Source organism: Scyliorhinus torazame, chromosome 4 (genome assembly GCF_047496885.1).
Source record: "Scyliorhinus torazame isolate Kashiwa2021f chromosome 4, sScyTor2.1, whole genome shotgun sequence".
Classification (NCBI taxonomy): Eukaryota; Metazoa; Chordata; class Chondrichthyes; order Carcharhiniformes; family Scyliorhinidae; genus Scyliorhinus; species Scyliorhinus torazame.
Window position 1 is genome coordinate 160,520,634 of NC_092710.1, and position 25,338 is coordinate 160,545,971.

General features: G+C 45.5%; 1 long non-coding RNA gene across 1 annotated transcript; it reads left to right on the forward strand.

Annotated features, from left to right (window-relative positions):
- The first annotated feature begins 783 nt into the window (after positions 1 to 783).
- LOC140411664 (uncharacterized) lies at positions 784 to 25,120 on the forward strand. Its single transcript, XR_011940940.1, has 6 exons — positions 784 to 950; positions 11,014 to 11,070; positions 11,946 to 12,061; positions 13,191 to 13,330; positions 23,173 to 23,241; positions 24,474 to 25,120. It is a non-coding gene; the product is annotated as an uncharacterized lncRNA (long non-coding RNA).
- Positions 25,121 to 25,338: the final 218 nt, after the last annotated feature.

Here is a 25,338-nt window from a genome sequence, read left to right on the forward strand (position 1 = left end):
GCACACACGGGGAGGACGTGCAGACACCGTGACCCAAGCCGGAATCGAACCTGGGACCCTGGAGCTGTGAAGCAATTGTGCTATCCACAACTTTACCATGCTGCCCTAAAACCTGTTTATGACAGGTTTTTTGAAAAACGCACAGGCTTTTGAAGTAAAAGCAAGCCAGCCGAACCCAAACTTAATCTGTCAATTTCAAAGTTCACTTCAATAATAGAAAACAGCAAGTAATATTTTTTTTTAAATCGGTGTTAGTAAGAGTTCACTTCCTGCTCATAAATAGGGTGAACTGTCTAAGGCAGTCACCAAACACTGCTCTTGTAAACAAGCAGCAGATTGCTTTTGTCTCTCTTGGCTGGCCACTGATAATCTAGTGATAATCTCTTCTGTGCTGTATACATATTAAGAAATAAAAGAAAGCAGATCCGAGTTTGCTGTATTGCAGCAGCAATTTGGAAAAGGAAAGTGTTGGGTGCCGCAGCCAAATTTTGCCATCTGCTTCAAACTATTGCAGGTGTCAGAGGATCTAAACTTTGCACAAAGTGTAATAAAATAGCACAAAGAGCCAATGTGCTCTAATGATTGCTAAACAGAGAGAGAGGAGGTCGGCACATTTTATCAAAGTTTACTTAGTCTGCGGAGATTTGCATACAGATGGCAGGGTCATGCGATGTGTGTGCCGCTCCAGAAGCTGCGGATAGGCTTTCCCTTAAACAGCCTTTATACACACACAGCTTTCACCGAGGCAGCGTGGAGAGGTCTAAATCTAGAGGCGCTGAATAGTCATTGAAGTAGCTCGCTTTGTTTAAGGGGGAGAAAAACCCTCAGAGAAAGTCTTTGTGAGAGTGACAGGGAGTGTTTTGGGTAAATGGTCGGTAGAGCGAAAGAATGTGGGCTAGCAACTGAGAATGAGAATGAAGGGTCCGTGGGGACACTTATTGATTACTGCGGTATGCATCCTCATTCCTGAATTGGGAGGACAAATGGTTTAACGGCATCAGCTGTATTGTGCAAATAATGTTCTTTCTCAGTAATGTTGCTTGTGAAAACTGGGGGGAAAAAGACCTGTGAGTATTTTCACAAATTCGATTAATTATTTGATAAAACTCAACTGCTACATACTTTGCATGTCTGGCTATCCAGTAAATTTTAAAAAATGTGGTTGGTGGTTCAAGTTAGAAATAAAATTCAGAATCTTCCTGTGCATTTTTCAGCGCAGATAGGCTAGGATTTTCTAGCTGAAGGCGGGAATCCTTACCCATTTGGGATTACCAAAGCTGTGCAACATCTAATTAACCAAATTAGCACGGAGATTAAATCCATACTAATTCAGCTCTCGGTGCTGCTTGTAATAACCTTATACTATGACCACAGACAGTAAACAAGATCATTCCAGCAAAACTCTACCAATAAACACATTTCAAATAATTCAATGTCCAAACTTGGTGGCGTAACAGCATCACCGCCAAGTCTGACAGCACCCTGCCTTGTGCATATGTCAATAAGCCAAGCATCAAAGGAAGATGATTGCTCTGGGTGATGGTAAAAGAACGCCGTTGCCACTGGCAACAGCTTGGACTGTTCAAGGCTGTGCTCGATTAGCAGATGAGTGCTCCATTTTGCAGCTGCGATGAAACTGGGGCTTTAATGTGGTGGTTCTGGTGGTTTAGAGAATGGCAGCAAACAAAAGTTTTGCCAATTTTGAGTATAGTATTTGAAAAAAAATGTTGCTTTTGTCAAAACTGGACATTAATCTTCAGAACTTGATTCTCTTCAAGATGAAATATATCTCAATTGTTGGATCAATTGACCAGGAAATTCCTGGATCTTAGATAGAAGTTGCTCCGAAATTTACACCGGTGTCTATGGCGATCTGGCCGACGGGAACTTAGATCCAAATTTCCTGAGATACCAGAAAGTTGAAAAACAAAAGAAAATTAGGATAAACAAGTGGGACCCGCGAAAGACCTTCAATCTTTAAGTTCCTCTTGACTTTGTTGATGATATGAAAATTAAATTAATTGCTTTAAAACTGTCTTTTATACCCAATAACCAAAGTCGGCACAAATGACAATTCCAATGAAAGGTGTGTCCAAAATTGTTTTGAAAAGTGTTTCTCTTCTCCAAGTTTCTGCTCAACTACATTTTCATCCTTGAATGCAAAACCTGTTATCAATCAATTCAACTGCCTTTTAAAATGTAATTTCTAAAATAATTTTTCTTTAAAACAATTCCATGATACGCCTGGTGGCGGCCATAGTGTGAATGGTCGCACAGGCTGGTTTAGCACAGTGGACTAAACAGCTGGCTTGTAATGCAGAAAAAACCCAGCATCACGGGTTCAATTCCGTACCGGCCTCCCCGAACAGGTGCCGGAATGTGGCGACTAGGGCTTTTCACAGTAACTTCATTGAAGCCTACTTGTGATAATAAGCGATTATTATTATTATTTGGCAGATCCCCCTCGAGGCTGTTTTTTTGGACCTTTTTCCTGTTTGTAGGGTGGATGTTTTACTGATAAAAGGTGCAGGGGTGACTGGAGAAAAGTTTAAATCCACTGATGTGGTTGGTAGATGAATCCACGGACCAGAAGTGGGTAAAGGAAAAGGGAGCAGTTGGAGCAAGAGAATCTTCATGCACCACAGGTCAAGATGGCGGACGGTAAAGGGTCAGCTCTGCCTGCCCAGTGGTCGATGGAGGAACTGGTAGACTTTTAAAATGAAAACCGCTCCCAGAGGCAGAACCTAAGAATCGTGGGGAGACCTGAAGGCATCGAAGAAGCAGACGCTGGCATTATGTGGCCAAGATGCTGGAGATGTTGATGGGGGAGGGGGCCTTTGACTGGCCCCAAGAGGTCGACTGAGTGCATAGGGCACTGATGAAGCCGCAGGCAAATGAGCCACTGACGACGATGGTGGTGCATCTTCACTGGTTCCTGGACAAGGAGAAGATACTGAGATGGGCGAGCAGACGAGGAGATGCACCTGGGAGGGGAGCAAGCTTCGGGTGTACCAGGACCTGGGTGTGGACCTGGCGAAGCGGAGAGCTGGGTTTAATCGGGTGAAGGCTGCCCTCTTTAAAAAGGGGTTGAAGTTTGGGATGTTGTACCCGGCCCGCCTCTGGGTGACTTTTAATGGCCGAGAACATTATTTTGGAGCACCAGAGGAGGCAACAGAGTTTTTAAGAGACAATGGGCTGGCAGGAGAAGGAGGACATTGAACTGTGGATGAGATGGGTGGTTTTTCGGTTTACTTTTTCTTGTATCTTTGTTTTCGTTTTTGTTGGTGGTTGGAGAACTTTTCTCCTTTGAGATGTTTTGTTGTGATTGAGGGTGAGTGCACTTTTTTTCCTTGTTTCCTTGTTGCTTCTGAGGTGTGCGAGCGTGGGGGGGGGAGGTTTAGGCGCCTTGGGTGGGGGCTGCTAGGCTAGCTGAGCCAGCTAGTTAACTGGATTGCAGTGGTGGGTGATCGGTGATCAGGTAGTTAGTGAAGCAGAGGTGGATGGGGTAGTTGTTTTGTTTAAGGGGGGGAATTCCCTGGACAGGTTGGAGTTACCCAAGGTGGAGGAGGACCTGGTAGAGGGGTTGGGAGCACTCATTGGACTGGTGATCTCGGGGTTTGTGTGGACAGGAAAGCTCCCCGGGGTGAAGAAAGCGCTGCTGAAACGGGTACGTGGGGAGCGGGGGGGTGGGGGGGGAACGGGGGGGGCCTTGCCAAACTTAATGAACTATTACTGGGCAGCAAATATAGCCATGGTTAGGAAGTGGGTAGTGAGGGAGGAGTCTGTATGGGAGCAGGTGGAAGCAGCCTCGTGTAAGGGAACTAGTTTTGGGGAATTATTGATGGCGCCTCTGCCGCTCGCCGGTCAGGTACTCCACAAGTCCGGTGGTGGTGACGGCCCTGAGGGTGTTGGGATAGCGGTGGCAGCACCTGAGGCGGGAGAGGGCCTCGGTTTGAGATCCGATTAGTGGGAATCACAGGTTTGTTCCGCTGGGGCTGGAGGTGGGGTTCCAGGGGTGCTGGCGGGTGGGGATTGAGCGGTTTTGAGACCTGTTTGTGGAAGGCAGCTTTTCAAGCTTCGAGGGGTTGGCAGAGGAATATATGAATTACCCAGTGGGAATGGGTTCCGGTACTTACAGGTTTGGGATGATGTGAGGAAACAGATGCCTTTCCCAACCTGCCGCCCCCGGGGTTGCAGGACAAGGTGGTGTCGAAAACAGGGGTTGGTGAGGGCAGGGTGTCAGAGACTTACATAGAATTAATGGACTGTGAGGGTGCCCCGATAGGAGATGTTAAGCGGAAATGCGAGGAAGAGTTGAGGAGGGTGTTGGAGACTGGGTTATGGGAGGAGACTCTGAGGAGGGTGAATGCATCCTCTTCGTGCACGAGGCTTAGCCTCATTCAATTTAAAGTAGTCCACAGGGTGCATATGAAGGTGGTCTGAATGAGCAGGGTTTTTGTTTGAGGATGGGTGTGGGCGGTGTGCGGGGGGCCTGCGAACCATGTCCACATGTTTTTGGCCTGTCCAAAGCTGGAGGGATTTTGGCAAGGTTCTCTGACATGATATCTGAGGTGCTGAGGGTGAAGATGGTCCCGAGTACAGAAGTGGCGATTTTTGGAGTGTCGGAAGACTCTGGAGTCCAGGGGATGAGAGAGGCCGACGTTTTGGCCTTTGCCTCTTTGGTAGCCCGGAGACGGATCCAGTTGGAATGGATAGAAAGCTGGTTAGCAGACAGGAAGCAAAAAGTTGGAATATATGGGTCTTTTTCCGATTGACAGGCAGTGACTAGTGGGGTACTGCAGGGATCTGTGCTAGGACCCCAACTGTTCACATTATATATTAATGATTTACTCAAGAGAACTAAATGTATTATCTCCAAATCTGCAGACAATTCAAAGTTTTCAAAAATAAATTTAGAGTACGCAATTTTTTTTTCCAATTAAGGGGTACTTTTAGCGTGGCCAATCCACCTACCCTGCACATCTTTGGGCTGGGGGGGGGGGGGGTTATACCCACGCAAACACATGGACAATGACCCGGGGCCAGGACCGAACCTGGGTCCTTGGCGCCGTGAGACAGCAGTGCTAATCACTGCACCACCATGCTGCCCCAGACTATACAAAGTTGAGTGGGAGGGTGAACTGTGAAGAGGATGCAGAGATGCTTCAGCGGGATTTGGACAGGTTGAGTGAGTGGGCGTATGCATGGCAGATGCAGTATAACCTGGATAAATGTGAGATTATCCACTTTGGTCGCAAAAATAGGAAGGCAGATTATTATTTGAATGGGTGTTAATTGAGAGAGGTGGATACTCAGCGCGACTTTTAGTTTTCACAGCAAGAGGATTTGAGTATTGGAATAGGGCTACTTTACTACAATTGTATAGGGTGTTGGTGAAGCCACATCTGGAGTATTTTGTGCAGTTTCGGTGTCCTTATCTTGCGATGGAGGGAGTGCAGCAACAGTTTCCCGATGGTGGGGGAGTCCAGAACTAGGGGGTCATAGTTTGAGGATAAGGGGTAAATCTTTTAGAACTGAGGTGAGGAGAAATTTCTTCATCCAGAGAGTGGTAAATCTGTGGAATTCACTACCACAAAAAGTAGTTGAGGCCAAAACATTGTGCAATTTCAAGGAGGAATTACATATAGCTCTTGCGCTAAAGGGATCAAGGGATATGGGGGGGAAGGCGGTATCAGGGTATTGCACTCGATGATCAGAATGAAGGTGGAGCAGGATCGAAGGGCCGAATGGCCTCCTCCTGCTTCTATTTTCTAAGTATGTTTCTATGTATCTCACTGCAATCAGGTTCACAGGAGGAGAGGGCAATGCACAAATCAGGTTCCTTTGTGCCTTCTTCATCTTCATGAGAACAGAAAATCCAACCTCGCATATGTAGGTGGTTGCGAAGGATAATCACAACAAAATGCGTGTTTTCTCAGCATTAGATTCTCCTTGGAGATGCTAATCCAGAATGCTACAGCCTCATGGTTTTTGGCCATGTTTCTAATGTGGTATCACAGGTCAGGTACAGTAGCATCGTGTTTAAATTTGGAGTCATCTGTAAATTAATATCTGACTCAGGGGTCTCAACCTCAAAAAGGAATTTTTCATCCACGACTTCACTTTCAAAATCTTGAAATTTCACCTCTCATTTGCCAGTACTTCCCTGCATATAACACACATTGGGCTTTGCGTCCTTATTTGTATTGGCGGAATTGACAAAACCATACCTCAAGAAATCATCTTTATAGTGCTTTGTTCCAGAGTTAAGTTTCTTCTTTGCAGGCTGTTAACCAGAGGCCCTGCAGCTCTGTACAGAGCTAACACTAACACTGCTCTGGCCTACCCTGGACTCTCCTGTGCAGCTTACTCCAGCAGATTCTGTTTTGAGATCCTGTCCAGTAGATACGCTGTTGATTTGTGTCTCTGACTGTCTCTTACTTGTAAGAAAATGATCCACCTTCACAGTCCTCTTGCCGTGCTTGCTAGAAACTAGATAATGGAAACAGCTCTCCTCGTGATTTGGTGCCAAAATCACTTATAATGCACTTGATGTCAAGTGTACGTGCAGGGCATGTGACCTTTTCACTGCTGCCGCTTATGGCCGGAAGGCTGCACACTGCATCATGTCTTTTCATTTAAAAGGTGGCAGCAGCTGCCATTCTCAACTTAAAAGCCGGTAGCAGCAGTTGGGCGCTTCTCCCGCATCATGGACCACTGCGAGAACGGCGCGACTGATCGCTCCACGGCCCTCCCGACACCCTTCGTGACCTGCACTTTGAAACACCCTTTGGTTGTGCAGTCCACATCCGAACCACTTACCGCATCAAATTTATTTTCCTCTAGTTGCTTCTTTTGCCAATCTGTGCCCTCTTATTCTTGATCCTTCCACAAACGGGAACAGTTTTTTCGCAACCACCCTGTCCAGAACCCTCACGGTTTTGAATATGTCTACCAAATCTCTTTCCAATCATCTCCAAAGAAAACCATCCAAGCTTCTCCGGTCTATTGGTGTGACTGCAGTTCCTCTTCCCTGGAACCATTCTTATGTATCTTTACTGCACTCTCTCTAATGCTTTCACATCCTTCCTAAAGTGTGATGAACAGAACTGGACACAAGACACCAGCTGAGGCCAAACACGGTTTTCGATTCAAATTTAACATAACGTCCTTGCTTTTTCACTCTATACCCCGGTGAATAAGGCTGAGGATACTGTTTGCTTTATTAACTGCTCTCTCAAACTGTCCTGCTACCTTCAATAATTTATGCACATGAACACTCACAACTCTCTGCTCCTACTCCCCCTTTAGAAATGTACCTTTTCATTTCATGGGCGAAATTCTCCGGAAACGGCGCGATGTCCACCGACTGGCGCCCAAAACGGCGCAAATCAGACGGGCATCGCGCCGCCCCAAAGGTGCGGAATGCTCCGCATCTTTGGGGGCCGAGCCCCAACCTTAAGGGGCTAGGTCTTCGCCGGACGAATTTCCGCCCCGCCAGCTGGCGGAAAAGGCCTTTGGTGCTGGCGGAAAAGGCCTTTGGTGCCCCGCCAGCTGGCGTGGAAATGACATCTCCGGGCGGCGCATGCGCAGGAGCGCGTGTGGCCGCTGACAGCTTCCCACACATGCGCAGTGGTGGGAGTCTCTTCCGCCTCCGCCATGGTGGAGACCGTGGCGAAGGCGGAAGGGAAAGAGTGCCCCCACGGCACAGGCCCGCCCGCTGATCGGTGGGCCCCGATCGCGGGCCAGGCCACCGTGGGGGCATCCCCCGGGGCCAGATCGCCCCGCGCCCCCCCCAGGACCCCGCAGCCCGCCCGTGCCGCCTTGTCCCGCCGGTAAGGTAAGTGGTTTAATTTACGCCGGCGGGACAGGCATTTTAGCGGCGGGACTTCGGCCCATCCAGGCCGGAGAATCGAGCGGGGGGGGCCGCCAACTGGCGCGGCGCGATTCCCGCCCCCGCCGAATATCCGGTGCCGGAGACTTCACGCCAGCCCCCGGCGATTCTCCGACCCGGCGGGGGGTCGGAGAATCTCGCCCATTATCTCTCTGTGTTTATCTGACCAAAGTGAATTACTTCACATTTCTCTCTGTTAAATTTCACTTGCCACTTGTCTGCCAATTCCACCAACCTGTCTATGTCCTTTTGAAGTTCTACACTGTTCTCCTCGGTTTGCAATACTTTCAAATTTAGCATTATCTGCAAATTTTGAAATTGTGCCCCCCTACACCGAGGTCCCAGGTCATTAAATGTATAGCAGGAGAGCAGGGGTCCTCACGCCCTTAGGGAACTTTACTATAAACCTTCCTCCAGTCCAAATGTTCCAGCCTGTGAACTGATGTAATTTGTGGAAACTACCAGTTAGTTATGTGGACAGAGCCTGCTTCCAATGTGATGGCTCTAAAACAAGTTCAAACGGTCGCACAATCTTTAGTTAGCCTGAAGGCAATGTCATGTTGGGTGTTCAGATACACAAACGAACCAACACGGTTGTAGATGGTGCAACTCTGTTTTATTATTCTGTACAATAATAACTATTAACTTCTGGCTATGGTTCGTACTTCACCAGCTAACCTGTGGACCCAGCCCTAGCACTATCTTAGTGAGGCACTCGGCACATGGTGTATGTCTGAGTGGCACGCTGTGAGCTCTGTGCTCTGAGCTATCTCCTGTTAGAATGAGCGGGAACTGTGGTGTTCCCTGTTTTATAGTGCGTGTGCTCTCAATGGTGATTGGCTGTGATGTTGTGTGTGTGTGTGTTTGTTGGTCCATCTACCTGTCCACCAGTGTGTGTGTGTGATTGCACCATGATATGTTAATATGAATAGCATGACAGGCAACATTCACATAAGTTTCCACAATCTTTTTCAGTCATTACGCTGATTTTTAAAATTCTTTCATGGGACTTGGAGCTTGGTTGGCAAGGGCAGCATTTGTTGCCCTTCCCTCATTGCAGAAATGGACGGATCATGCAGAGACCTTCTTGTTCAAAGAGACTGTCAATTGAGAAGGATTTCAGTTGGAGGAAAATGGACTATATTATTATACTTGTTTGCGTGTATTGTTTTTTTTAAACGATAAAGTATATTTACTGTGTGCATTTCTTAAAGGATGGTGAAAAGGTGAAAAATGAAACCATCTTGAAGTTGATGGTTTATTTTTTTTTCTTGGGGGGAGGTGTCATGTGAGAGTACCTTTAAGAAATGGGTGTTTATAAATGGGTATGTATATAAGTATCTGTAGTGAGAGTATCTTTAAGAAATGGGTGTTTATTACTGCAGTGATGTCAGAGAGTGGGTGGAGCTGGGCTGTCTGTCAGCTTTTTACTTTTGTTTTAGGCTGTTTTGCTGCAGGTGGTGTTTTAGTTTCGTTTTTAGAGCTGGATAGCTGCAGTCACAGCCAGAAGGAATATTAGAGTCTCCCTCTGTAATCTAAAGACTGTAAATCGATCTTTTGGTGATTTAAAACTAATAACTGCTCGCAGTAGTGACTTTAACCTGATGTGCTTCTGTTTAAAGTTGTTTTCAAAAAGTCTTCTGGATGTTAAAAGGACAGCTTACGGATTACTTAGTGTTGTATTCTTTGGGAGTTGTATTTAAATTAATGGTTGCTAAGATGTTCACTGTTTGTTTTAAAAAGGTTAACTTGAGTTAATAGGGCAGCATGGTAGCATTGTGGATAGCAAAATTGCTTCACAGCTCCAGGGTCCCAGGTTCGATTCACGGCTTGGGTCACTATCTGTGCGGAGTCTGCACATTCTCCCAGTGTGTGCTTGGGTTTTCTCTGGGTGCTCCGGTTTCCTCCCACAGTCCAAAGATGTGCAGGCTAGGTGGATTGGCCATGCTAAATTGCCCATAGTGTCCAAAATTGCCCTTAGTGTTGGGTCGGGTTACTGGGTTATGGGGATAGGGTGGAGGGGTGGACCTTGGGTAGGTTGCTCTTTCCAAGAGCCGGTGCAGACCTGATGGGCCGAATGGCCTCCTTCTGCACTGTAGATTCTATGAATAGAATAAACATTGTTTTTCTTTAAAAAATACTTTTTCCATTTCTGCTGTACCACACCTGTAGAGTGGGCCATGTGCTCCCCATACCTCAATCTATTAAAAGTTGTGGGTCAGGTGAACTCCATGATACACTTTGGGATTCTCTAAACCCTGGCCCATAACATATCGGATAAGCAATCTGACAATTTAAAGAGGGTGTGCAGAGAATCATAGAATTTACAGTGCAGCAGGAGGCCAAGATGGTGGAGAGACACTGGATGAGGATGGTGTGATCAACTGTATCAGAGGCTGTAGGCAGGTTACGCAGGAGGAGGAAGGATAATTTCCGTTTGTCACAGTCTCATAGAATGCAATTTGTATCTTGTTTTTTTCAGCATCATGCGCAGCTAAGGAATGTCATATTCAAAATTTAACATGGACTGTTCTCATATGGAAACTTCTGGAACTGCCATTATTTATTTTAAAATGGACATGGTGAACTGTTAAGATGGCTGCAAAGGTGACTTTTGTAATTCTAACCCAGGCTATCAAACTTCCGGAAAGTTCCAAATTGAATCCTAGTAAGTGAGAGTCTCTCCCTTGAATGGAGATGGCTGGACATCACCATTGTTCAAAGTTTATTCTAAAACACAGAGTCAATCGATTCCTAGACTCCACCTCTCCAGGTTTGTAATGTAACGAAGGAAAGCTGATGTGATCAGTTATCCACAAATTAAGTGTGCAAGACCATGGGCTGAATTCTCCCAAAATGGGACCATGTCAATGGGCTCCCAGCCCCGTGGTGTACTCCGCAGACACGGCGATTTTCACGGCCCGGAGAATTGCTGGACCGGCATCGGGCCCGATTCCGTCATGAAAGTGGATTCTCCGTATCCGAGCCGGCCGCGGTTTCGGCGTACGGCTGCAGAGAATCCAGCCCCATGACTTTCCTTACATTGTATATGAATGGTAATTGGTCATGTGACTGAAACTGTTTATCTGACACTAAAATCCTTTTACCTTAAAACACAGGAGAGACCTGGTGACAGTTTACAGAATAACAGCAATAGATCAACAGCTTCAGCAAAGGTCTGTGCCACGTTTGCATTTTACTAGCCAAGAGGCTTAAAAGTTTTTTAAAAACGTTCCCAGCTTGATTCCAAAGCTCCAAGTTCCTTTGAATATATTTAACCTTTTGACACGACAGCCACGAGTACCTGACCTCATGACCTACCGATCGCTCTTCTCTTCAAAGTAATCCTGATTTCCGACACCCAGCCATGTGATCTTACCTAAATTAGCATTCAATATTAGGAAAGGCTTCCTTCATCACTGGACTCTCAAAGACATGTAAACTGTCAACAATTATTTTGATCTAATACTTGGGGAAGTGCACTATCTTCTTTAATTGTATCTTTCTGGAGTGTGTGCTATGTAATTTCTGTAGCGTTTAGATCTTTTGGAGTGAGTGTGCGAATAAATAATCCTCTTTGTTTAAACCCATGTAGTCTGCTGCTGGTACTGTAAATTGACCACACACTAATGGGGTTCAGAAACACACACATCTATTTTTTCAAAAATAAACCATGTTGGTTAGGGACAGAAAGGAAGGAGGGAAGGAAACTAGGGTTCAGTTTGTCTCTCCTTCCCTGTCCGTAACACAGCCCACAGCATGACTCCACAGCATGACTCCAGAATTCTCTGTTGGAACTGAGGCCGCCATCGAATATATCTGCCCAATATGGTGTGTGCCCCCCCCCCCCCCCCCCGCGCTACATACAACATCAACATGGTAGTAAGTTCAAATTCACCATTGCTAATTTTAAAATTTAATTCAATTAAACCTATAATTTGTGTGCTGGCACCAGATTGTTTTATAAGATCAATGATTCAATTATGTCCTTCAGGGAATTAAGCCAATAACCCCTATCCTATCTTGCCTACATGTGATCTACCTTTTAAAGCTGAGTCTTCATGTCCTTTGACGTGGCACTGAGTTAGAATCCTGGAATGCTAACCTACCACTATTGCAAGAGTGAAACAAGACCTCCCTTTTGAGAAGTTGACCAAGCAGCTCAAGGTATGCCAAAGCTAATCAGGTTAGTCAAATTCGAGACAAAAGAATGGGATTAATAGCAACTGGCTGGACAACAGGAGACAGAGAATAGTAGTGGAAGGGAGTTTCTCAAAATGGAGAACTGTGACCAGTGGTGTTCCACAGGCATCCGTGCTGGGACCACTGTTGTTTGCGATATACATAAATGATTTGGAGGAAGGTATAGGTGGTCTGATTAGCAAGTTTGCAGATGACACTAAGATTGGTGGAGCAGCAGATAGTGAAGGGGACTGTCAGAGAATACAGCGGAATATAGGTAGATTGGAGAGTTGAGCAGAGAAATGGCAGATGGAGGTCAATCCGGGCAATGCGAGGTGATGCATTTTGGAAGATCCAATTCAACTATACGGTAAATGAAAAAGCCCTGGGGAAAATTGATGTATAGAGAGACCTGGGTGTTCAGATCCATTGTACCCTGAAGGTGGCTGCGCAAGTCGATAGAGTGGTCAAGAAGGCATACGGCATGCTTTCCTTCATCGGAAGGGGTATTGAGTACAAGAGTTGGCAGGTCATGTTACAGTTGTATAGTTCGGCCACATTTGGAATACTGCGTACAATTCTGGTCGCCACATTACCAGAAGGATGTGGATGCTTTGGAGAAGGTGCAGAGGAGGTTCACCAGGATGTTGCCTGGTATGGAGAGTGCTAGCTATGAAGAGAGGTTGAGTAGATTGGGATTATTTTCATTAGAAAGACGGAGGTTGAGGGGGGACCTCATTGAGGTCTACAAAATCATGAGAGGTATAGACAGGGTGGATAGCAACAAGCTTTTTCCAAGAGTCGAGGACTCAATTACTAGGGGTCACGAGTTCAAGGTGAGAGGGGAAAAGTTTAAAGGAGATATGCGTGGAAAGTTCTTTACGCAGAAGGTGGTTGGTGCCTGGAATGCATTGCCAGCGGAGGTGGTAGAGGCGGGTACGATAGCGTCATTTAAGATGTATCTAGACAGATACATGAATGGGCAGAGAGCAGAGGGATACAGATCCTTAGAAAATAGGTGACAGTTTTAGAGAGAGGATCTGGATTGGCGCAGGCTTGGAGGGCTGAAGGGCCTGTTGCCGTGCTGTAATTTTTCTTTGTTCTTTTTCATCAGTGGGCGAAAATTCTCTACAATTGAGCTGCAATAATTTAAGGTGGAAAATTGCTCAAAATCAAACCATGCCCACAATGCTGACGTGACACAACATCAGGTGTCAAATCCTACACAGGCTGTATGTTGCAGCATACATGAAGGTAAGGCATCTTGTGTATAACTGTGCAACATTGGCTCTTTGAAAGTACTTGCACACCATCCATTCCTGCCAATGGTCCAGTTTCTGACGTGGGTATCACATGCAACATTTTTGACCTCCATAAACCTCTGCTTACTGCAAGAGGGCAAGTGTATGGGAATTTGAGCATGGCACTATTCATAATTCATCCAGCCACCGAGTCTTGGCAGCTAACTACATAATTGCATAATATCTGTACCAGGTGGCAAGACAATGCCATCTCCATGGCTGTGTCTTGAGAATCTATTCGTGGTTCAATAATGTACACTTTGATCAACAATGACAATTGTCCTACAGGGAATGCCCATGATGGGTCATCCGTTCCAAGATTAGCTAATAGTTGGACAACATTTAGAGCTTTGACACTCAGCTGACAAGTAAATGACGTCTCCTCCGAGGCATAAAAATTTCACCATTGGTGGCCTACCTCTCAAATGGGCCTTTCTGAAGGCTCACTTGTTATGTGTGCTCAAGTAGCCCAACCATATTAAACCCTTACTACTTCTAAAGTTGTTCGCCTGAACTCCTATTCTAGCCTGTGCTTCCACCCTGGACTGAAAATCGGTACTTCTGATAGGCAGTTTTAAAGGTCAGGTTCATGGAGCTGGGATTTCCGTCTCTGCATACCTGGCCTGGGAGCAAAAATCTGGGCCATATTATGGGCACGATCTAACTAAACAAAAATAGAGTCGGTTTTGAGCGGGATTAGCAGGGTTGTTCCTGGTTTATAGCGCCGGGAACGACCCTGCTATCGGACGGCACTCTTTTTATTAATAGTGTCATGGCGGGGAACGCTCCGCCCAAGGCCGCACTCAGCGTAATTTCCTGCACTGAAGAGCTCTGACAAGCGGAGCTCCTCCGTGGAGGAAGCGATCAGAATGCCACTTTTAAATGGCGTTCCAGTCTCTCGACCGCCCCCTGCTTAACGCCCGGGTCCCCCCAATGCCCCAACTCACCTTTAAGGGGGTCATTCGGCCCCCCCACCGCCCCCACACAGACCACACTCAGTAAGAATAAACAACAACACCTCCTCCACAATAGTCCTCAATACCGGGGCCCTTGTGTACTTAGTCCCCTACTATACTCCCTGTACACACACGACAGCACGGCAAAATTTGGTTCCCACTCCATCTACAAGTTTGCCGACGATACATCCATAGTGGGCCGGATCTCGAATAACGACGAGTCAAAATACAGGAGGGAGATAGAGAACCTAGTGGAGAGGTGCAGCAACAACAATCTATCCCTCAGTGCCAGCAAAACTAAAGAGCTGGTCATTGATTTCAGGAAGCAAAGTACTGTACACACCCCTGTCAGCATCAACTGGACTGAGGTGGAGATGGTTAGCAGCTTCAAATTCCTAGCGGTACACATCTCCAAAGATCTGTCCTGGTCCACCCATGTTGACGCTACCACCAAGAAAGCACAGCAGCGCTTATACTTCCTCAGGAAACTAGGGAAATTCGGCATGTCCACATTAACTCTTACCAACTTTTACAGATTTACCATAGAAAGCATCCTATCGGGCTGCATCACAGCCTGGTATGGCAACTGCTCGGCCCAGCACCGCAAGAAACTTCAGAGAGTCGTGAACACAGCCCAGTCCATCACACAAACCTCCTCCCATTCATTGACTCTCTCTACATCTCCGGCTGCCTTGGGAAAGTGGGCAGCATAATCAAAGATCCCTCCCACCCGCGTTATTCACTCTTCCAACTTCTTCCGTCAGACAGGAGATACAAAAGTCTGAGAACACGCACGAACAGACTCAAAAACAGCTTCTTCCCCGCTGTTACCAGACTCCTAAACGACCCTCTTATGGATTAACCTCATTAGCACTACATCCCTGTATGCTTCACCCGATGCCGGTGTTATGTAGTTACATTGTGTACCTTGTGTTGCCCTATTATGTATTTTCTTTTCTTTCCTTTTCTTTTCATGCATTTAATGATCTGTTGAGCTGCTCGCAGAAAAATACTTTTCACTGTACCTTGGTACACGTGACAATAAACAAAATCCAAAACAAAAATCCAACACTCCCGGGCCCGATCCCGGCACAGGTAAAATGCCAGCCTGGCACCTTGGCACTGCCAGCCTGGCACCCTGGAAGTGATCTCGCGATGAGTAGCGCCCATATGGAACCCGGAGGAGGCCTCTCCCGGCATCTACCGGCCGCATCGTGCCTCGGTTCCGGTCGGTCGCGGCGAGTAGATCGCACCCTTTATCTTTTTCGAACCTAGAAGTCCATTCGAGTTGAATTCCTAATAGGTCTATACACTGCAGGGTTATGTGTTTAACCCTGGTATTCCAGTGGTGTTACACATATTTAGCTTGTAGGTAATTTAGAGCACTTGTCGGTTTCATTATTTGGATCTCAAATCAAGAATTGGAATGTAAAGTCCAGATTTACAAAAACCTGCAGTGCGCATCTCGCAGTTGGAAACAGTAACCAAAAATAATTAAGCCTGTTGTCATGGAGATAGAAATTGAATGGCAACACATGCATCACCTGGCTCTGGTTCTTATGGTTTTACCGTTTAATGCAGAGATAGTAATTTTCTGAAGGAGCTGGAGCTGGAAAAATTCACCTTGAAGGTTATCGGCTGTTTTTCACAATGATAGAAAGAAAAAAAAGAAAAAAGTTATTTCCAAAAGCGTCAATATAATGTTGTTAAAGTTGTGACTGGTTACTTGAATATATCTACTTGCTCAAAAGTAATTTACTAACTTGGATTTTCAGAAGACATTTGATTAAGTAGTGCGAGCCATTTAAAGAAGATTAAGGCTTAAGGAATTAGTGGTAAATTAACTAGCTGGATAGCAAATTGGCTTACTGATAAAATGACAAAGGTAATGATAAATGGAAAATACTCAATCTGGGTCAGTGACTCCAGCAGTTCTCAGAGGTCTCTTCTGGGTGCTTTATTTGTACTGTTCAAAAATGATATCAAGTACAGTATATTATCAGCAGATTTGTTAATAACAGTAACCTACTTGGCCAAGTGATTAGTCTAAGGGATACAAATAGGTTCCATAAGGGATTTGGATAAATGAATGGCAGCTGGATATTAATAAAGATGAACGTAAAATAATACGCATTAGAACAGGAAACACATGTACAGGTTGAAAGATATCTGTTGGCAAAAGTGGAAAAGGAAGACGATGTCCCCGAAATTACTGAACGACCACTGGAGGTAACTGGCTGACGTGAACCTGTTATAAACAATGCTATTCAAATGTTCTCAAATACCTTGAGAGCATTCAGTTACTAATTGAAACATATTTTTCTGGTCTTGGAATCGAAGCTGACTGGAGCTTATTGAGGTTTGTGCACACCAAAATGTTGTAGGCCGATTCTCGGAGATGTTCTGAAGTGGGGCTCCCATTGCTGGAAACGTCAGGTGCATTATTATCAACCCTTAAAAAATTTCAGACTAAAGGGAAGTGACCACTTAAAGGTAAGTTGAAACAGGGCCTCAAAGCACCAATACCAGCAATCCCAGCAGTATCCCTTGATGCCTTGGCAGTTCCAAAGATTCCTGGTGTCAAAGTCAATGTAACATGGCCTAGATGTATAATACGTACTGACACAAGGAATGAGCCAAATGTGAGATGGAAAATCCAATGGACTCCATTATGTGTGTACGATTCCCTTGTCTATTTTTCCTTCATTCACTTTGTTCAGCCAATCGCAAACAAGTAAAATATGCATGAAAATATCACACAGCAATTCTTTCCCTCACAAAACGTTTCTTTAGTATGGAACTGAAGATTTGTGGAATAAACTGCCAACACAAGCATTTTCCTTAAAGAACTGGACATATTTCAGGTTAAAATAGGGTTCAATATTAAAATAATAAATTTAGATTATTAAACATACTATAGAACTCAATTGTTTATTGTTGCTGGAAGGAAGGGTCAGATGTTTGAGAAGAATCCACCTCTGCAGCATTGCCAGCATCTACTGCTCCCTCAAACCCTCTGCTAGCGAAACCCTAGAGAGACGGAGGCTGAGGGGCGACCTGATAGAAGTTTATAACATTATTAGGGTATAGATTGGGTGAACAGTTGGAGGATTTTTCCCAGGGTGGAAATGACAATTACAAGGGGGCACAAGTTCAAGGTGAGGGGAGAAAGGTTCAGTGGAGTTGTGCGGGGGAAACCTTTTACGCAGAAGGTGGTGGTGGCCTGGAATGTGCTGCCAAGTGAGGTGGTTGAGGCAGACCTACGTTAGCGGCCTTTAAGACTTATCTGGATAGGCACATGAACAGACGGGGTATAGAAGGATACAGGCGGTTGGTCTAGATAGGACACGTGATCGGTGCAGCTTGGAGGGCCTGTTCCTGTGCTGTATTGTTCTTTGTTCTTTGTTCTTGATATCTGGTATGAAGAACAGTGTGGATTGTAAAATTAGAATTACATTTGGGGGGGGGAAGGATTTTCTGGCCATTCTCGCCAGCGGGATCTTCCTGTCCCGCCAACGGCGAACCGTTCCTGCGGGTTTCCTGGCGTTGGGGGAGTAGATTCAATGGGACCAGAAGATCCTGCTGTCGACCACTGGTAAGCCCCCTCCCGCAGTCGGGAAACCCGCCACGGGGGGAGTGGAAAAGTTACCCCATTTTTTATATTTGATTATCTCCTACAGTAGATTAGGTTGGACTGGGTTAGTGCCTATAATATAGAGAGTGGTGCATGGTATGCAGACAATGGGAAGCTTAGTTTTGAGCGTGGTATTCAGAATTCAAGAATTCTGTGTAGCAGTAGCAGCTCTTAAAAGTTTCAGCCGCTAATGTTTTAAAATAAAGTAGCTTGTGGTTTGGCAAGGCCAAATTTTATTGCTGGACCTCTTCCAATGTCATTAAACTGAATGTAGAAGAAGCAAGGAGTAATCAAACTTGAGGAGCCACTCAGACATGTCCTAGTCGGGGGTGGGGGGGGGGGGGGGAGGTGGCTCTCTCTCTTCAGGGAAGAAGGGTGCAATTAATTCAAAGAACAGCCCACATGGCATTGGAAGACACAGAAGAAAAAGTCAGCGCGACTTCCTTTGTCTCCAGAGGGAGCATTGGGGCGATTAGAATTCCTGGGAAGGGAGGAGGTAATTCAGAGTTTCCATCCCAAATTATTGTTCGATAACTGGAAAGTGTGCTTGTATTAGCCGAGGGTAGAATGAGTGGGCTTCAGTTCTCCCCATGGTTGAATATCTGGCAGATGCTCATTATCGAGGTTTGCACTTGAGGTGCAGTCACTTCAGTGAGGTAGCAAAGAGCTACTTGCATCAAATGTGATTCAAAGATTTCAGGAGGTCAGTTATTTGATATGATAAATACCTCCACCCTTCAGACTATTCAAACCATTCCCGGTCAGTTTTAGCTGCTGATGTAAATGCTGTGCTACTCTATCAAAATGGATACTTTTTCATAGTCACCAAGAGAAGGGCAATGTTTGGTCATGAGCAGCTTGTTGGAGTTCAGCTTGGTCTAGACAAGGATTTGCAAGAGGACATGAGGTGAGGGGGAGCAGCACCGGCTGTTCCATGGGTGAAAATATATCATTTCTCTGGTCCGGGTACTGGACTTACCTCCTCCTCTGGATCTCCTTCACCTGGACCTCCAGTGATGCATCCAAGAAACTGTGTACCCTTTACCTTGATCCCGGAGTCATACTGTAGCCTGACACTGTCTATCAGCCAGAACATGCCGCACCTTCAGCGGAATTGGTGTAAGAACACTACATATACTGCCACAGAAAAATTGTGTCAAATCAGCACTTGAGTACTCAAGTTGTGAGGGATGGGGTGAAATTCATCTCTAGCAGCAATATGAAATAGGAGCAGAGTGAATCAGCAGCCTGTTTTTCATAATACCCACATTTCATTCTACTGCTAGTGAGGTTAGAAATAGGAAGATAGAGCAGCTAAACACGTGGCTAAACAGCTGGTGTAGGAGGGAGGGTTTCAGTGATCTGGACCACTGCTCTTCCGGGGCAGGTGTGACCTGTATAAGAAGGACGGGTTGCATCTAAACTGGAGAGGCATAAATATCCAGGCTGCGAGGTTTGCTAGTGTCACACGGGTGGGTCTAGACTAGTATGGCGGGGGGTGGGTACTGGAGCAATAGGTCAGAAGGTGAAAAAATTGAGGGAGAGCTAGGGAATAGGGTCAGTATGGCTCTGAGGAAGAGCAGACAGGGAGACTTTGCTGAAAACAGTGGGACTGGTGGCCTGAAGTGCATATGTTTTAATGCAAGAAATATAACAGGTAAGGCAGATGAACTTAGAGCTTGGATTAGTACTTGGAACTATGATGTTGTTGCCATTACAGAGACCTGGTTGAGGGAAGAACAGGATTGGCAGCTAAACGTTCCAGGATTTAGATGTTTCAGGCGGGATAGAGGGGGATGTAAAGGGAGTGGAGGAGTTGCGCTACTGGTTAGGGAGAATATCACAGCTGTACTGAGGGAGGACACCTCCAAGGGCAGCAAGGCTATATGGGTAGAGATCAGGAACAAGAAGGGTGCAGTCACAATGTTGGGGGTTTAGTATAGACACCCAACAGCCACGGGAGATAGAGGAGCAGATAGGTAGACAGATTTTGGAAAGGAGTAAAAGCAACAGGGTTGTTGTGTTGGGAGACTTTAACTTCCCCAATATTGACTGGGACTCACTTAGTGCTAGGGCTTGGATGGGGCAGAGTTTAGAAGGAGCATCCAGGAGGGCTTCTTGAAACAATATGTAGATAGTCCAACAAGGGAAGGGGATGTATTGGACCTGGTATTGGGGAATGAGCCTGGCCAGGTGGGAGAAGTTTCAGTCGGGGAGCATTTCGGGAACAGTGACCACAATTCAGTAAGTTTTAAAGTGCTGGTGGACAAGGTGTAGCCACCTGGGTTGGCCACTTACCGACTTAAAATGGAGATCCGCAAAGAATACAGGGAAATTCAGTCAAGCCAGGAAAAACAAGCAGGTGCAAAGTTTCCTGTGTATTAGAACTTGCAGAAACCCAGACAGCACTGGCAAGATGGAAACAGAACTGGCTTGGTCATAGAAGGCAGAGAGTAACAATGGAAGGATGCTTTTCTGATTGGAGGGCTATGACTAGTGGTGGTCGACAGGGATAAGTGCTGGGACCTTTGCTGTTCGTAGTATATATAAATGATTTGGAGGAAAATGTAACTGGTCTGATTGGTAAGTTTGCGGACGACACAAAGGTTGGTGGAATTGTGGATAGCGATGAGGACTGTCAGAGGATACAGCAGGATTTTGATCACCTGGGGACTTGGGCAAAGAGATGGCAGATGGAGTTTAATCCGGACAAATGTGAGGTAATGCATATTGGAAGGTCTGATACAAGTAGGGAATATACAGTGAATGGTTGAACCCTCATGAGTGTTGACAGTCAGAGAGATCTAGGTGTACTGGTCCACAGGTCACTGAAAGGGGCAACACAGGTGGAGAAGGTAGTCAGGAAGGCATAGGGCATGCTTGCCTTCAATGGCCGGAGCATTGAGTATAAAAATTGGCAAGTCATGTAGCAGCTGTATAGAACCTTAGTTAGGCTACACTTGGAGTATAGTGTTCAATTCTGGTCGCCACACTACCAGAAGGATGTGGAGGCTTTAGAGAGGGTGCAGAAGAGATTTACCAGAATGTTGCCTGGTATGGAGGGCATTAGCTATGAGGGGAGGTTGAATAAACTCGGTTTGTTCTCACTGGAACAACGGAGGTTGAGGGGCGACCTGATAGAGATCTACAAAATTATGAGGGGCATAGACAGGGTGGATAGGCAGAGACTTTTTCCCAGGGTAGAGGGGTTAATTACTAGGGGGCATAGGTTTAAAGTGCGAGGGGCAAGGTCTGGAGGAGATGTACGAGGCAAGTTTTTTACGTAGAGGGTAGTGGGTGTCTGGAACCCGCTGCCGGAGGAGGTGGTGAAAGGAGGGACGATAGTGACGTCTTGACAAATACATGAATAGGATGGGAATAGAGGGATACGGACCCCGGAAGTGTCGAAAATTTTAGTTTAGATGGGGTGCATGGTCGGCGCAGGCTTGGAGGGCCAAAGGGCCTGTTCTTCTGTACTTCTCTTTGTTCTTTGAAGTTCACGGATTGATGACTCAAACTCTTTCTGGAGCCTCATTTCCTAGTTTCACTGTCATTTTTATTTTACTTAGCAATATTTTCCAAGTCAATAGAAAATAAAAGTAGGCATGAGGAAGAATTGGCTGCTGATTCTCTATCAGCCTGTTTTGCATCATTGATCAATTTTATGCCTCCTCAATGTCCCTCCAGTTACGTTCTCCTGATGATGTCCAGCAATTAGCATCAAAAATGTGTGCTTCAACCCAGAGTCTCAAACAGGCTAGTCATTTTAACAGTGCACCCATTTAGTTCCAGTTTACACCATTTGGCCAAAATAACCCCTTATTCTTTTTCATAGAATCATCAAATTTACAGTGTAGAAGGAGGCCACTTGGCCCATCGAGTCTGCACTGGACCTTGGAAAGAGCACTCTACTTAAGCAAAGCCCTCAGAGACCTCCCAAATAAATTGTTGCTCAAGTATTATCTTAGTTTTGTTAAAGTGTCCCAGAAACACTGATGACGGCCTCGTGCAGTTTCCGCCAGTGAGGTACTCTTCGAGCCAGTGGTGGTGTCCACTCTAAGGATATGGAAGCAATTTGACAGCATTTTAAGCTTGGATCCATGTCGATGTTGGCCCTTATTTGTGATAATCACTTATTTGAGCCATTGAGATTAGACGCCACGATTGGGGTGTGAGGAGGGGAGTGGCTTAAGAGATTTGGAGGGACGGTTTGCCAGCCTGCAGGAACTGTTGGTGAAGTTCAGACTTTCTGGGACAAATTTCTTCAGGTACGTCCAGAATTTTGTTCGAAGGGCCTTTCCATCATTTCCCATGGCTACGCTGTTATCTCTGATGGGGAGGATCCTTTCTCTAGCAGGGTCCGAAGGGGGGGTAGTATTTCTGGTATCTACGGGCAGATCCTGTTGGAGGTGTCGGTCCCGGAGGATGAGGTGAAAGTGAAGTCGGAGAGGGAGTTGGGACCTATTTTGGATGAGGAGGTGTAGAGTGAGGCCCTTCACAATGTGAACTCCATGTCTTCCTGGAAGTGGCTTGGCCTGATCCAGCTTAAGGTGGTACATAGGGCTTACCTGACCAAGGATAAGATGAGTGGTTTCTTTCGAGGGGTAGAAGACAAGTGCGAGCGGTGTTCTCGTGGGTCGGCCAACCACACACCCATATTCTGGTCGTGGCCCAAACTGGTAAGCTTTTGGTTCTCCTCTTTTAGCACCATGTCAGCGATTCTTAATATTGATCTGGAGTCTTGTCCCTTGATGGCCATTTTCAGGGTGTTGGACTTGCCGGGACTGCAAACGGGGATAAAGTCAGATGCCTCGCCGTCATCTCGTCGATAGTCCAGGGGCGAGTTCTGTTGGGGTGGAGGTCTCCTACTCTGCTCAGCGCCTCAGTTTGGTTGGGTGACATAATGGAATTTTCTGCATCTGGTGAAGGTCAAGAACGCCGTCAGGGGATCGGTTGAGGGGTTCTACCTGAGATGGCAGCCATTCATTGCCTTCTTTCAGTAATTAGTCACCGTCAGTTAGGGGGGAGGGGGTTTAGGTTACGTGTGGGATGAGGGTTTTTTTTGTTGTTCTTTTCTTTTTGGATGAGGTATGGACAGTTGGTTGTGCTATATTGTTATGTGTTACATCCATTGTTTGTGATGTTAGTTTTGTTATAAATTTATTGGAAATGGAAAACCTTTAATAAAAATATATTTTTTTAAAGTGTCCCAGAAAGTCACCCGATGTGTCTTAGAAATCTTTTTCACAATCCAGCAGCAATGAACATGGGATGGTGAGTATTCCATAAGTAGTACATTAAATAGTAAGCAAAACCCTGTTTACATCTATACAGCTCGTTGCTGTAGGGTTAGGGTGTTAGCTGAGGCATTGGCCACTAATTACAGTGTAGCCTCTTTAAGGAGTGTTAACAATTTTAAGTGGCTATCAGCTGATTAACAAACTTCCGGGTGACCGTTCCTACTGCTGACTTCAACTCCTTTGGCAAAGTGAGGTCTTGTAGTAAATAGGGGCTAAACTGGTGTTTCAGCTTAAGATTCCACCTTGGCCACCTGAGAGGCAATTAAACACCTTCAGTATCTGGTGAAAATCAGCCTTCTCCTCCCGCCATCTGGTCATCATCTCATTGCTGTTTCTGAAACATATGTGTTTCCTACATTGCAACAGTGATTACACTTCAAAAGTACTGAATTGCTGTAATGCACTTTGGGTCATCCTGAGGTTGGGGAAGTTGCTATATAAACACAAGTCTTTCTTTATAGGAAACACTAATGTTTTGTATTAGCCAGTGACTTTGCATGGTGGAACTGAGCACATGCGGTAACATTGAAAACATATATATATATATATACATTTTAAATGTGTTTATGTAAGATGTTCAATGGCTGTGTGAAGGTGTTCCAATAATTGTAGTAGCTTCATATAGGGCTGGATTTTTCCACCCTGCCTGCCGCAAGATTGCCATGGGCGGGACATGGACCATGTAAAAGTCCATTGATCTCGGGCAGGAATTTACGGCCGATGGGCGGGTGAGGCCGGAGAATCCCGCCCATGATCTTTTACATATGCACATGTTCCAGGTTCCTTAAGAGATGAAGAAGTGAATCTTTCCAGGGAATCTCCCGATTATTTGCAGTACATTTGTTAGAAGAGCCATAGAAGCCTGGAAAAAATTCTATTCATGCCATTTTCCCAGGGTTTCCATAAGCCTCTCCGTCAAAGTTAGGGCGATGGACCGGCAGGGTAATCTCCCACTCCTGGTAACCTTGTGGGAAGTACATTCCGATATGGTTGACTTGTATGGTCAGTCTGAAGGAAATAAAAATAGCCAAAATCACCTAATTCAGTTTGCCAGTGTTGGTCACTACCTCCAGCGCAGAAAGGATAAATCACCTCAGGAGGGAGTGGTGACAATCGTAAACATAAACAGAAACACCTCTGTTATTGAAATGTAGCATATATTAACTGATGAAAGGTCATTGACCTGAAATGTTTCTCTATCCACAGATGCTGTCTAACCTGCTGAATATTTCCAGTTTTTATTAACTGAATATGCCCAATAGACAGGTACAGAATGTGGTAAAATAGTTAAAAGGAATTGATGGTAATGCTGATCCTGCGGCCACTAAATAATCAACAGCAGTAAGCATGAAATCTCTTTGATCTCGGTGAGCCCCAGAGGTCAGAGCACCCTGACCCACTCAGTATGTTAGTTTTCTGCTATTCTTTCAATGCACTCCCACATTAACTTCAAAACTAGGCACCAGTACCTCTGTCTACCTCACAAATCCAACTAATCTGCACAAAGGTGAAGGTCTATTGTTTCAGTAAAAAAAGCAGGTCAAATACCAACAGTTCAGTAAACAGCCTATTTCCTCACAGTTTAAGAGCTAAGGTTTCAAGAATTTTAAGGATTCCACAATCACCTTCGTTTTGCTGTCGGATTGCAAGAAAACCTGCTGCTGTCCTGTTCATGTCTCCCGTTTGCTGGCACAGTCCCATTCAACACATTTTCCATCGCATGATAAACTTCTTGATTATCTCTATTTGTTTCCTTATACGGTAAAGAGCTGAAAGTGCTGGTCAGTGATAATAGAAGTGCAAAACCCCAAGCATAATGCAATCTTAGGAAAACAGCAGATGCTCAATGTATTAGTGACACTTCCCATTGTCTTTGTTTGTTCCTATCAACCATTTCTTCCGATGCAATTTCTGCCATAAATCAGCCAATATCATTTTAAAGACAATGTGATTGTGAGCTTCTCCCTTCTGTTCTTCCAACCGTGGGTTTCAGGACAGTGGGCTCAGGTAATCAAGAGAAAACTGAGAAATTATAATACAAAAAGAGTCTAAGGTTTCTGGCAAGGCAGCC